Source organism: Passer domesticus, chromosome 5 (genome assembly GCF_036417665.1).
Source record: "Passer domesticus isolate bPasDom1 chromosome 5, bPasDom1.hap1, whole genome shotgun sequence".
In the NCBI taxonomy this organism is placed as follows: Eukaryota; Metazoa; Chordata; class Aves; order Passeriformes; family Passeridae; genus Passer; species Passer domesticus.
The window spans coordinates 17,886,140-17,901,370 of NC_087478.1; the positions used below are offsets into that span (position 1 = coordinate 17,886,140).

General features: G+C 34.5%; 1 long non-coding RNA gene across 1 annotated transcript in view; it reads right to left on the bottom strand.

Annotated features, from left to right (window-relative positions):
• The window catches only part of LOC135301763 (uncharacterized), a 214,517-nt gene that overhangs the window by 144,212 nt on the left and 55,074 nt on the right, over positions 1 to 15,231 (bottom strand). The window lies entirely within an intron of this gene.

Here is a 15,231-nt window from a genome sequence, read left to right on the forward strand (position 1 = left end):
TTAAATGAATTTAGGAAAAAAAATTAACTATCTAGTCATAAGGGCTGTGTGCATATAAATGGGTATATCCTAATATATTTTCATGTCTGTGTGTACAAAGAGGGAGAGACTGTAACACAAATTTACAAACTTATATATTGGTTATATATGAACACCTCAACTATATCAGGAATGCAATATAGTCAAATAATTTGTGTGATATGCTGCATACAAAACTTAAATTTTAATGATGGAAACGGATAATCATGTCAGAATAAATGATTCATCCCGCTCTATACAGAATTTCTCTTTTTATAATCTCTTACTCATATTTATTGATAGGGAAAACAGCAGGCAAGTGAAAAGCTTAAATAGGTGAAGCAGACTGAAATTAATTAAACAGACAGTGCTAGTTGAAGCATCTGCAGACTGCAGAGGACCCTGACCTGGGAACGGCACTTACCCTCAGGCCCCATGGCACAGACCCGCTGTCAGATCTAAAGGCCTTTGTTAACAACAAGCTTATTGGTGAGATCAGTCACAGGGAATCAGTTTTGGTTCATTCCAAGGCAGTGAGGTTTTGTTTGTAGATGTCAGGAGGGATTTAGCAGAGGAGAGTTTATAGAGAAATAGCCATAGGATAACTAATTAAATTGAAAGATTTCCATCCCAAGTTGGAGGAAGATGCTTAAGCTCAAGGGACTCACAGCCCTGGAAGTCACACAGATTGTTCTGAGACTTTCCCATCACTTTAGAGGAACTGGCTGTTCAAGGTGTAAACAACAATATTTTGCCTCATCAGATGTTCCACTGCCTAACCTGGGAAGAAAAATATTTTCTTTCAAAAATAAATAAAAATATAGCATGTAAGTAAGAAAATGTTTATCCTAGACTACTGTTAAAAAAAATTCCAATATAAACAGGTGTTTGAACAATTTGAATGAATGTGGGCTTGTGGGTTGGTGTGAGTTGTGCTTGCCCTATACTGATAAAATAATTTAATTAAAAACAGAATAAGGAAAATAATTTTGCAAAATGATGACTGAAAATCCCTACAGGACTATAAAATATTTGGGGTAACAACCAATAAACTGCCCAACAAAACTATGTAGATTGCTGCTGCAGAATGCTGTTTTGTTTTTCTTTAGAGAAAGGGAGAAGAAATATTGATCTTGATAATTATTCCTTTTGTTTCTTCTTCGATGACTGAAAAGAGATTTTACAAAGCTTGAAGTGATGAAGTTTTTAAAGGGGAGGCAAAGATACTCACCAAAAATTGCCATGAAAACTTGAAAAACTTGAATCAGTACCCTGACAGACTGGAGAGCAGGAAGTAGCAGAGAGACAATAAAGGTCAGAGAGACAATAAAGGTTTGAGACACTCATCTGAAGCAAGGAAAAGCCCTTCTGGAAACAGTGAAGGTAATAAGGGCTGGCTTTTTAACTGTTTGGTCGTGTTCTTTGGTACATAAGTCAGAAACTCTGATCAAAGATTTTCCCATTTAAAATTTGAGTACTTCTGGCTGACTTGAAAATTCTTGTGTCTAATAAAGAGTAAGTTCTCAAAGCACCTTCTCCACTGAAGTTAGTAATAGAGTTATCTAAAGTAATCAAAATTTAATAACTTAATATTTTTAGACCTCTTCCAATCTGTCAAAATTTATAATCAGTGAACAAGTTCAAAAACTAAACACACAGGCAACAAAAATTTAATGCTTAACAGACATATTTTTACAGGAACATATTAAAAAGTTAAATTTTAAAATCAATTATGCAAATCTCAGACCCATCAAACAAAAATAAATAAATAAAGTAATAATTTCTGAGGTTATTTTGTTGATGGTCATTTTCAATAATAAATTTTACTAGTAATGGTTTTCCATCCAATGTAAAAGTTTTCCTTGGTGAGTGTCATTGGAGAGAAAATTTTCTAACTACTATAGAAATATTCTAAGTTTTACTGGTAAGAACAAATGAAATAGAAAATATTTGTCTTTATTTAGCTTTTCCTGGACAGATCCAATGCTTTAAGATAATGATTAAGTAAATGATTCACAATTATAAAACAAATCAAAATATGAGGTTTACATAAAGTAAACCAGTAAAGATTAGATTCTTTTAACAAATGAATAACTGTGGGCTTTGTTGTATGACATTTACAGTTTTACAAAGTTGAACTACTGGCAAGAATTATGATTAATATATGCTATCAGTTTGTTGTATCCAGTTTACAGAAAGAACTGATTGTATTTCCATCAATTTGTTGTACACAAAATTGTTATGGCCAAAAATAAGAGCACTATATATGTACAAAGTCAGCCATATACTCTTAATCTAACAAAAGTATTAACTGTCTAATAAAAATGGTTATTAGACCAGCTATAATGATGATAAGATGATTCAAATGGTATATAATTAAAATGGTGCACACACACACTTTCCAGTCTCTATGTGTGTCTCAGATGCTACACTCACTCTGGTAAGGCCAATGGCTTCATGCAGGGGAGAAACTGCAGGTTTAGCTGTCTGTATCTCTGCTCGGAGCAGTACAGTGCTGATGTTGTTTGCTTCTCTTTCTTTAGAATCTGCTTGGAGTCAGTTTCTTCTGTCAATTGACTTGTTCTACCCCTTGTTCTTTTTTTTTGTCTGTAAATTAGTTTTACATGCAATTTTGCTTTCTAAGATGTGTTTTAAATATATTAGATATTTGTATTTTATTGTCTTTGTTATCTCTAAAGGTATATATACCTGACACATGGGTTTATTCCTTGGATGACCTGGAATTGACCACTGGTGAAGTGTTTACAATCATGGGCTTGCAGTACCAATCTGTGTTTGTGCTTCAGCGCCTTTGACATCACCCTGTGCCTGCTCTCCCCTTTCGACTCACCCACAGTTGCATTTTTGCATTTTAGTCTGGGGTCAAAGACAGTTCATTCTACACTGAAAGGTCGCTGCATGTTACTGTTCATTAGATAGAACTCTACATATATATAACAAAAAGTGTTACACTGCACCAATGTGCAAAGCAAAGGAAAAGCCAAAACACATACAGCAGTTCTCTGGGTATTAGATGCTGTTACAAGCCAAAACAAATTTCTAGACAGGCCAAAAGAAGTCTTGACAAAGCCTGACAGGACTTGATGCTTGTTCTGTTAGCTTAGCACACAGTCTGTGACCTGTTACAAGCAACAGCAGTAGCAACTCCATGTTTGCTGACCTACAAGGTATATGTCTGTCTTATGTATTTCCTTTTACAATCCCTGGTTTTATTGAACATTAGCTAATGCTTGTTATAACTTCTCACAGAGGCCTTATAAGAAAAGCATGTTTCTCATCATAGTGAAATGTCTCTTTTAATCAGGAGCAACATGCTACCCTCAGAGTACTCCTGAAATAATGTCTTTCATGGAAATATGAAACCATCTGTCTGACAATAACACTTTATACGACCTCAAAAAAAAGCAACCTAAAACTACATATGAATTGAGATACATACTTTTCTGAGTGTAAATTGAATCTTTTTTCACAGGACACTTATGATACTCAAATTACCTTCTGCCTGTTGATTCATACGCAATTTGCATCCAATTCTTCTGGTCTGTCTCCAAGTCTCTTCACAAATATAATTTACCACCTTTGACCTTGCTCTTGTCACTCAGCCCTCTGCTTTATGGAATATAATTTCTGTAATTATTACTCTTCTACTTCCCTTCATATAGTTCCTTCTTTCAGACTTTTCCTTGTTTGAGAAAGAGTTCTTCCCAGGTAGTATCATAAACCAGGTAGTACCATAAACCTTTCTTCTGCTGGATGTCTCAGTTCCCACCACATCTAATTTGTTGTAGCGCAGTCTTGTTGCAAAACAGAAATACAAAACATGACTTCCTTCTTCCTATTGTATTATCCTCAGATAACAGTGACACACATAAAACATATTACAGAAAGCTGTGAATGAAACCTGGATATGATTATTTTAAAAATCTCTTGAGCAAACTAAGTTAAAACTTAATTAGTTGAAGAAGAAAGTATATCACGATAAAAGCAGATATTATGAGAACAAAGAAATTAGTATTTTAATTAGTTTTTCAATTACTTTGGATAGTTGCAAGAATTATTAAAAAAATACATTGCGAGACTTTAAATGGCAGCTCTTGTCTAAAAGTGAAAAAGTAGTCCTCAGCTCTCTTTGTAGAGGTTGGAAAGAAATAATTTTGTGTTAATTGTGGTATTCTAATATTTTAAAAAATCCTTTGTGGAAAAGACTCCATTGACTGTATTTATGTAATTTTCTCTGACTATTGAAGAGAACTAAAGTGAATAATTCCTCACATATTGCCACATTGGAGACGCTTAAAATTAATTAAATTAATATCTTACTCAAATGACTCCTAGTGATGAGAAAATAAGTCTTGTCCTGTAACCTATGATGATATCGCAGAAACGTCTTGAGGGATTGGTGAAAATTTCATGAAGTCCTGAAGGGATTTTAGCAAAATTTCCTTTATTTTTTTTTCTTTACACAGACATAAGTAAGATCTGCCACATTTTGAAAATTACATTTTCATCTTAGCAGGTGAAGAGACAGCAGAGTCTCTGAGAACAAAAACTACTTATATGATCAAAATAGCCACTGTATAAAGATACAAGCACCTCCAGATTCTCAGCAAGAGATAAATCTATTATTTCACATGTCAACTAAACTCTTAGCATCTATTCTTGACCTTCTGATTTATGGTTTTACTCTTGGACAGCATTATTTGATTAAGTTTCCTTTCTGTTGTTGCTGTAGTTGATTTTTAGCCAACATTTACCTATAATGATACTGTTAGCATATCAGGTAAGGGATTTCCTATTCAGGAATTTATTCTTTTATCCACAGAGTGTTTTAAGACTCCCCTCCTGTAACTTGTCTGTGTATGTGGAAAACCAATTTAACCAGATTCCTACTGTTAATTTTCAGCATTTTATACAAAAATGTATTACTTTCTTTATGCCCTCTCTAAAGGAGAAGTATTCTTGCTTCTCCTTCATTTATTCTCACTGCATGATACTTTTCTGATGTACATTTTGGCCTTTTATCCCAGTATCCAGCACTGTAAATCACATAACTAAAAAAAATTAGGCATTAATGTCATGCATTTCTCACTTCCTTCCCTAAATTATAATCACAAGTTTGTGAGGTATTCTTTGCAATTCACATCAGTTACATTTTATATTAGAATTATTTAGGCATCAATTTGAAATTTCTTCATATTCTTTTTCTTTTATTTTTCTTTTTTTTCACTTTTATATTGTTCTCTGTAATAAAAATGAAATTCCAAAGACTGAAGAGTCTGCTTTTGCTTTTTCATAGGCAGCTCTGAGGCTTATTCCTTGCTGTAGATAAGTCCAAGAAGAAATTACTCTTTTAGTGACAGTGCCTGGAATGTGTCTGCACAACCCTGTTCCTCACTCAGCCTCTTCAGTTTCCCAAACAAAAGTGATCTGCATAGTTAACAATATAGGGAATCAGTTGGAACACAGATTTTGGTGTGTTCAAACAAGAATTACACCTCCAATATTCCTGCTTTACATTCTGTGAATACAATTGTGAATATAAAAGAAAGAAATAGAACCGAGTTCTTTTAATATGTCACCAAGGTAATAATAAAAAAAAATAAAAGCAGATGCAATTCCAAGCACAAGTACATAGACTTATTTTCTTATCATTTTTATAATGTCTGTGAAGATCCTACTTAATCAATTAGTAAGCTTTGAAAGCATACTGTCTTTTTTAGATTTCCCATGGGATATCTTTTTTTTTTTTAATAAGCATATCATACCTATTATTGCACTCTCTACCCACTGGAGCACATAGGATATTGAAGAATTGTCCTGTTTTTATGGAAGCTGCATCCAGTGGGCAATATATACTGTTCTGTGACATCACAGCAGCCTGCAGTTAGGCTGAAGACTTTGAAAATTAAAAACCATGTAGAGTGACCTGTCCTTTAGTTATGACTAGTTATGTATTATATTTTTTTCTGGTACCTTAGGTTCTTAAATTCTAGAGAAATTTAATAATAATGGAACTCTAATATGGTAGCTACAGTAGTATACCTTTGGGAAAGAGGATGTGGAACCTGACTGAGTCAAAAATACACTCTGTTGTGAGTAAATGATTGCTATTATTCTTACAGACCAAATGGTAAATCAGTTTTGGTCAAGAAAGAGAATCTGGCTCTTGCCATGTCTTGTCATATGCTCTGGGTACTTCAAACATCTTTAAATTATCAGTTCTCCTGTACCATTTCAGAGCTGATGGCTAATGTGTTATAGACAGGATTGTTGGTTCTGTTGATCTTCTCCCCTTCTCTTTCTGTTTCTTCATCAGTGTGGTGTGACTTGAGAGAATAAATATATATTAGAGTCCTCTTTAGTATGTGTGCATAGCCTCAATATTCAAGCAACCCACTTAGAAGGCATTTCCTTTATCTTTCTGCATAGCAACGTAGCCATTCCCATTGTCTAGCTCCAGGTACCGTTAGAATAATTTTGCAAATCTTGCATTAATACGACATAATTTACTACAAGGAGAATCTAAGGGTATATATATTCCTCAGAACACTTTCAAATGGGGACATTGAATATTTTTTAAGTTTAATCTTGAACTTCATGTTTTCCTGAATTTGTTGATTTAGGTTTTTCCCAGTAGTTCTTGATTGGCAAGACAATATAAGTCTTTACAAACACCAAAGTCCAAATAAAACTTCTACAAGATTTCTTAGAAAATTTGCTTTAGAGTGAAAAAAGAAGGGACAGGAGACTGTTTTCCCTCTAATTGTATAGGTGAGATCATGCACTGTCTAGAGCTTTCACTTGTCATTCTTTGATTTTCATTATTTGACTACACAGTTTGAATGATGATTTGTCAGGTTAAACAGAAGAAATGTCAACATTTTCTTTTGTATCTGGGTATTCCTCGTAGTGAAGAGCCAGCACAGACTTGGATTTTGGCTGCCATTGGAGACTAGGGACTGATAAAGAAGAGAAAACCCTGGGAAGTAAATGTTATTGATTTTTCTCAAGAGCTGACTTTGACCCAGTGACCACACTTCAGTGCTCAATTTGCTAAGTGACAAAAGATCCTTCTCCTTCTATTTCATTTGTGTAGGAGTGTTGCTTTATTCACCTTTTTCCCTTTTTCTGTGCTCAATGTAAATCTTAGGAATCAGGATAACATGGTCAGAGACTGTATTGGTTAAAAAACCTAAACAGAATTATGATTTTATACATTAAATCTTCTTAATGTTTTCCAGGCATCAGAGGTTAAATACTTTGAAACCATTAGGGTCATGATTTCAACAAGACCTATATTAGAAATTGTAGAAGCAATGGTTTTTACTTCACCAGTGAAGGAACAAACACAGTGAGAGAAAATGCAGAACCACCATAAAAAAAAAAAAGCTTTGGGCATCTACTTCTTAATGAAGTAGGTGACCTTTAGGTAGCAAATAACTTTGTGGAACTTTGATGCAGTCAGGACACCAATAAATCACTTCTTTTACAAAATTAGTCATGTCCAGTAAAGATTCATATTTTTGTATGGAGTTCCTGTCAGAAGGAGGTTCAAATGAAGTAACTGTCATTTCTGAACATTTCTAGTGTTTCAATTCTGCTAGCCTAGATGGTTAACAAAAATAATTGATTTTCATTCCTTATATTTCATGCTGAGTCTCTTTTGTGTTTGACATAAAAATGCATGCCAGTATTCTACTCTTATAGTAACATGGCCAAAGTTAAGGACAGCAAAATACATGTTCAGTAAAACAATACAGAAAAAGAAATATGGGCTACTAGAGATTTAATAAGTACTGGTTTTATGCTTTGCTTTTAGCCTGTCAGAGTACTCATAGGAATAAAGTCTTGTGGCAAAATTGCCAAACCTCATGATAATAAGAGTCCCTTTGAAAGACTGGACACTGCAGCTACTTGCATATAACGGAGTGTATAATTTAAAAGTAAAAATAGTCTGGGTTTAGTCCTCAGAGATAAATTTAAGAAAACATGAAAATGAAGGTTTAGGAGTAGTGGAGAAAACAAAAAATAACAAAACTAAATAAATCTCTACATGTCCTATTTTAAAAAGTGAAATTTTTAGCTTATTTCATAACATTTGTAACATGACTCATGAACACTGCATACTGGCAGTGGCAACACAACATTATTCTGGTGACTTCAGTGAAGACTAATTTGAATTTCACTCTAAACAAAATGTGACTAATTGGCTGATTCATTTTGGCGTAAATGTAAAAGTGTAATGACTCCAGTGTCCTTAAACTTGGATATGAGGGAGACCGAGCTTGGCATAGAACTCCTCTTCAGTAGGCACTGAGTTGGGTTGTCACATACAGCTCCATGTGGGCCTCTTTCCAGGTTCCAGACCAGGCAGAGCAGGGGGAAGAGAAAACTGACTAACAGTCTGTGGTTCCTAAATACAGTGCTTGAGCCAAAATCAACAGAAGAATATACTTTGTCCATTTTTCTTTGCACTGGGGGTTCCATAGAAATGTAAAAGCAGGAGAAGTGCTGAAGTAGAAAGGTAACAGAAGAAAAAGGGGATATAGGGAAGAGAAGCAACAGAATTGGAGGGTGCCTGGGTGAGACTGAAAACATTAGGGAAACAGACCAAATAGGTCAAGACAGTAACAAAAGAGACCTCTGTGCTCGTGAGCTCTGCTGGGCAGAGCATTGCTAACGTCAAGGGAGATAATTCTTCTGGACTCAGTGCTTGTGAGACACGTCTGAGACACTGTGTCCAGTGATGGACTCACACACACAAGAGAGACGTGGACAGACTGGAATAAGTTCAGAAGGGCCATGAAGATGATTAAGGGACTGAAGGATCTGAGCTACATGGAGAAGCTGACAGATTTTTGATTGTACAGAGTGGCAAAGAGAAGGTTTGGGAACTAAAATGAAAAGAAAGTAATGCAATAGAAAGTTTTGGGAAAGAAAATCAGTAGGCCATTCCCATGCTTTCTCTTTATTACACATAAGGTGTTAGATGCCTTATAAAATAATTTTAACGCCACCAAATAAGCAATTTTTTTAATCTAACTATGAACACGAGGAAGATTGAAATCAAATGTTGTCTGATTAATGACTTAAATAAGAATCCTTTTAAGACCTGAAAAGAGAGAGTATAAGGAAACCATCCCACGATGATTAGGAGGGCTAGTGATGAATTGCTTTTTGAGCTTGCCTTTCTCCAGTACTATTTCTTTGGAAAAAGAATTATAAAAACTCCATTTAAAATGAAAGGTGACTTAGGACTACACAAAAATTCCTGGGAACAGCATTCAAATTTAAGGATATTGTTAACGTTTGTCTATCTTCATTCACCATGCCAACCTATTTATTTCAGTAATTTTCAGTATATAATGCTTCATGGAGAGTGAATCAGCATTTTCTGTTATGGCAAATCAGAATCTGTAAAAGAATTCATTTAGAAGTCACATAGCATTACAGGAAAACACAACCACAACATAATCTTGAAAAATATTACAAATGTATTGGAAACTGATCTGTAGAAAAAGATTTTAATGCTTATTCAAACATTTTCAGGAAACTATTTTTATCCTCCCTCTGTATTTTCTATCTACATTTTCAAATTAAGAAATCTAACAGTTTATCTCTTTTCTTTTTCCCTTCCTTTAAGTTGTAGCATAGTCCTAAAGATATCTGCTACAAAATATGTAGAGTTTTCTTAGGAAAGGAAGGCAGGAATTTTCCAAACTAATTATTGAAATTTTGGAAAACAAATAAAAATAAGATCTATTTGGATTCATTTTGAACATATTTCCTGAATTTTTTTTTTAATGGGTGGCTATATAGTCAGTAAGTTCTTGCATTTACATGGGATATGTGTGCCCAGATAGCAACAAAAGTCTTGCTTCCAATCTTTAGAGGACATTGACACAAAACACAGATGGAGGAGGCCCTTTTACATCTCATGAAAGGAACAGTTTTTCAGAATGTCAATAATTTGATTCTGGAAGAGGAACTTGATCAAAATGAGTCATGTTCCTAGTGTTATGTGCAAGGTAATCCTGTGGAGATTTTGTCCATTCTCCATTCTTCTCTACTCAATCTACAGTCCATTCCTGTAGGTTTATGAAGAAAAGCAAGTAGTTAGTTCTTATTTTCCACAGTTCCATACCACTAGAAATCTGAGAAAGATGTTGGTGCTCACGTTGGGAGAGCTAAATAATTTTTTACATATAGGATAAACTGAGCTGTGGCTCTCATACTCACAATTTTGTCCAAATTAAAACTTTTGGCTCTCAAACCAGTACAATTCTTATATCCAAGAATAAAGAAAGAATTAAAAATATGCACATGATACAAGTTACTCTTACTTTTCTTCTGTTATTCCTTCATAACATTAATATTTATAAATGGTATGTACTTCTACAGTACTGGCAGGTCTTTATACTTTGATGTATATGCAGGAATATCTTTTGATGTCTAGATCTTATGAAAAATGGACACTGTCACTGGCTAAAATTAATTCCATTAAAACTTGATGGCTTTTTAACAACATTAAGAAGACTTATGACTCCTAACAGATATTTTATGCAGTAAAAGGCAAACATTTTCCCCTCTTCTTTTTAATTGCTAAATATGGTATTTCTTCAGGTTGATTTAGTTCAGTAGGTAAATAGCAGAAAATCTGCTAGTCCTACCTATGATTTTTCCAATGTTCAGCAATATCCAAATCCCCTAAGAGTCATTTACCATATCACTATCTAATATATTTTATAAACATAAGCTTTGTAAGGTATCTATGACATTTAAGTTGCATTATTAAAGAATAAAGTAGTGTATATGCTCAAACAACAAGGGGTTTTATCATGCAGTGCAATAAAAAAAGACAGAAAACAGTGCAAAGTTTATATGCTTTGCATGCATGATTTCCTCCCATTTTTCAGACTCCTGTAGGTATTGTGTGTCTCATTCCAGAGTGCAGTAGCAATAAAAATACACAAAACTTCACTAACAGCTTTTTAATGAACTCCTTAAAAGAAGGCATTAGGGACCTTTTAGTTTTACTGCTACCATGAATATAGAAAGCTGTGAAAACACAGCTTCAGAATAAAGAAGATTAAAAAAAAATTATGTTGGTTCTTTGTGGCAATAATATCTTCAGTCTTGTAATTCCTTGTGTTCAAATTTCTGTTTCAAAAGACAGAAGTGAAGCTGACCTCCGCTTTTATCCTATAATGAATACCTTAATTATTATCAAAGCACTGACCTACTGCCATTTACAAGAGCTGCAGTGGTTGATAATCACCATAAATAATAGATTCTAATCTAAGTAGGTTAACTGCACAGATTGAAATGCGTGGCCATTCCTGCCTCCTTAATTCCACCTGGAGGCCTGAGTGACTGTTAATAATTCTGCAGTGATATCTGCCAGGTTCCTGAGGTCAGACAGTCCATACCTGAAGAAATTATCCCCCAAATTTTTTCATTAGTTTGCATATGGTGTTGCTTTCATTCTGTCAGAGGTAAGAAAAAAAGAAAAAAGAAAAAAAGAAAATAGAACAGCAGAAGGCAGGAGAGGGCTGTCTCTTTTTTGTATTCATATAAATGAAAGCAATATAATACAAAATTTGTTTAAAACACTATCAGAAACCCCTTTAACCTTGCTGAGTTGAAAATGACTATATGACATACATAACTGAAGAATAAAGTCCTTGGTCACCCTTGGGTTTAATTTTCTCTTTCTGACCAAGTAAAAAGGACAAGTATAATTAATGGTTGTCACTAATGCATGGGCATGTATATATCTTCAAAACCTGACTGTTTCTAGAATGAACAATTAGTAACTCCTAAATGTTTCTCTGAGAAAAATAGCTGGATTTTAATGTTATTCAGTAGCAGCTAATTGGTTTCACCAATTTACATCAAGGAAATAAAGTGCTGTTACGATATGGAGATCTGTCTGAAAGCTCATTGGAGCACTGCTGTTCTGACATGATTCAATGGTGTGTCTTACACTTCTGAGATGTGACATAGTGTAATATTTAAAGGGCTACGAATCCATAAATATCCTCCTCTTTTTTGTCATATGAATATATGGCTTGAATTTTGTTTCTAAAATATGGTGTAAACAATATTTTTAATGTCCCTATTTTTAAAGATAGAATGAATACAAGTTTCAAGAGAGGATGATTTGCAATGAACTATTTGATTATCAACCTCCATATCTTCAAAAATAATGTTCATAGACTTATTTTCTTAGCCATCATGTAGACCAAATAACATGCACAGGATTTGTGACTAAGGTTCCATGTTCCTTTTCTTCTAAATCATCCTTGCTTTACTTTGTGTCACCATAACAATTCTGGAGATACAGGCAGGTACAATGACACTAATCAATCCTCAAAAATGTCTCTTAAATTGCACCAGATTGTTCCGTTTAAAAATTAGGTGGGTGGTGTATTGTATCAATAAGTCAAAAAAATGTTTTGAAGGGAATGGATTGTCCTACTCTGCCTTCCTCACCTTACACTGAATCACCTTATATTGAATGTCTGTCTCATTTTACTTGAATTTCTCCTGAGCAGTAAAGGCTGGATGCACTGATATGAATGCAGCCAAGGTTATTAGAGATGCCCTAGACAGGCAAGGGGGTGCCCGAGAAGTGTATAGGGTTAGCAGCCATGTGAAAACCCTGGGAGTAACGACCAAAACCTGAGTAGAGAACCCCTTGTAGCCAAAAATGACACATGCTGTATGTGTCTTTTACACTGACTTAAATAGAATGAATAAACTACTTGTGTAACAGCAATCACTATTCTTTCTAAAAAAGGTAAACTTTGTCTTCCCTAATATATGCTTCACCTGAGTCTCCTAACATTTTGCCTTTTCTTGTTAATTGTCACATTATGGAGATCAAAATCTGCGGGTTTTTTACATTCTTTTAAAAGGAAATGTAAAAAAAAAGTTAAGGTATCTTTTTTCTTCTGTCCTTTTGACACTGAGACAACATTAAATAATGCTTCATACATTAAGTCCATACTATCATATCTGAGTTTCTTGAAATTTTGAATGAATACCACATAGTCATAGTAACATTGTATACTTCATTTAACAAATTGTCCTACATTTAACACTTCAAACTTTAAAATATACACTTAGGACAATAAAGTTAAGTTCAATTTTAGAAAGCACCATTTTCATACTGAAGTCCAATATAAATACTTCAGTTAATGCTTAAGATATGGTCTTATCAATCCAAACCCCTTCTTTTACACTTTTACCATCTGTAACACTTTAGTTCATAGAAAAAAATGTAATATACTTCCTGAGGGAAGTAATTTATTTGTCATATATGGCTTTATGTTCTCTTTAATGTGCAATGTTGTATTTCACTAGCACAAACTATTTAGCTATGTCTATACAACTGATACCCTCGTATTACAGCACACAAAGGTAATTCTCTTTCAACCAATGTTCTGAGGTGACAATTGCAGCTATATTCTCAATTGACACATACCAAACCTAATACCTTACGCAGAAGTGGTCTGTTCACCCTAGCTGTATTTACTGAGAGCTATAGCCTTTCTCTATAAAGTGTCCCTCTAAACTATCTATATTTCACATGCATGGCAAGTGGGGCCAGAGAAGTATGATTGCTAGCATAGACAGAACAGCAGGATCAATTATCTGCCTGTTTTCATATCAGTCTGAGCCAATTGTGATGCTCTTCATTCTCTGACTGAGCATTACAGCTGGACTCCTAGGGATAGGTATTAAATTGTTTGAATTAGAATTATATTGGCACAGGTTATGTCCCTTTCTGCTAATGTCTGCTTGTTTTGCAGTGGCCTGTGATCTTTGAACAGTTCAGTTATTAAAGGAACATGAGGAAAAATGGTGACTAAGACAATGGGCCCTTGATGTTGTTCAGGACTATCGCTGTTTTTTTCTCAGATTGGCAAGCTACAGCACATTGGTATAGATGCAGTGTTTAACAACAGCCTGAATAAATGTGTGGCAACCTTTGTGTGCTCTGGAGTTCTCACAAGGCTTTTATTTTACTCGGCTTTTAATTTTCACCCTTATTTAATCATTCATTTATGAAGAAAAAAATATCAAGTTGCCCTCTTTGTACTGTTTAAGAAATATGAGAGATCAGGAAACTCTATGTCCACTGTGGTATACTCTTTCTTGGATTAAAAGACAATAAAAAAAACAAACAAAAAATCAACTACAACAAAAAAACCCCAGGACAACCTGAAGGAAATTTAAAGCAGTAATTGAGATTTACATATGAATATGTTTGTATGGATATTCATAAATCTGCATGATGGAAGAAATCAAACAAATACTGTACATAGGCTTTTGCAAACCAGACACTTTAAAAATTGTGAGATAAAAGACTGTGTTTTTCACCATACTGGATTAAGCACAGAATTGCCAGCTGGTCAAAGGAGGTGACTGTCCCACTCTGCTCTGTGCCAGAGTCAATGCAGTCTTGGATCACAACATAAGATATATTAGGGAGTGTCCAGAGAGCTATTGATATAGTAAAGAGCCTTGAGTGGAAGCCATACAAGGAATGGCTGAGATCACTTGGTCTGTTTACGCTGGAGAAAAAGAGCCTGATGATATTAAGGCTATATCGTTGATCTATGCAAAGTGGACTAAGTCACTCTTTTGGAAGTTACAGATGTAGGCAGGATTCTCTCCTGTGATTCTCACCTGGTTCTGAGAACAATCAATAGAAATATGTCTTGGAGTTCTTCGCATAAACAGGTATTACTTGCAAGGCAAAACCCTCAAGAAGTAAATCAGTAGGCAAGACTTTCATTAATGTTAATATAGCCAATATTTTGCCAAAAGCTAAAAGGAGTATTGAACAGCACTGGACTTGTCCAGCATCTCTGTTGTAGTGCCTCCACACTACAATTATTCTTTGAATTACAGTTAGTAAAAAACTTTTTCCTGACAGGAATAAAAATGCCTAAAGAAAACCAATAAAAATGGATGCAAATCAACAGCCCAAATATTTACCTTTGTGATATTTCAGCTGCCTGGAATGTTTTTATTTGATAATTCAACAATACACACATTCTCAGGAAAACCCTCTTCTTTTTTAAAGTTGTGAGAAAAATAGCCTAAGGATTTTACCACAGAACCATAAAATATGCTGAATTGGAAGTGACCTATCAAGATCATTGAATCCAGCTCCTGGCC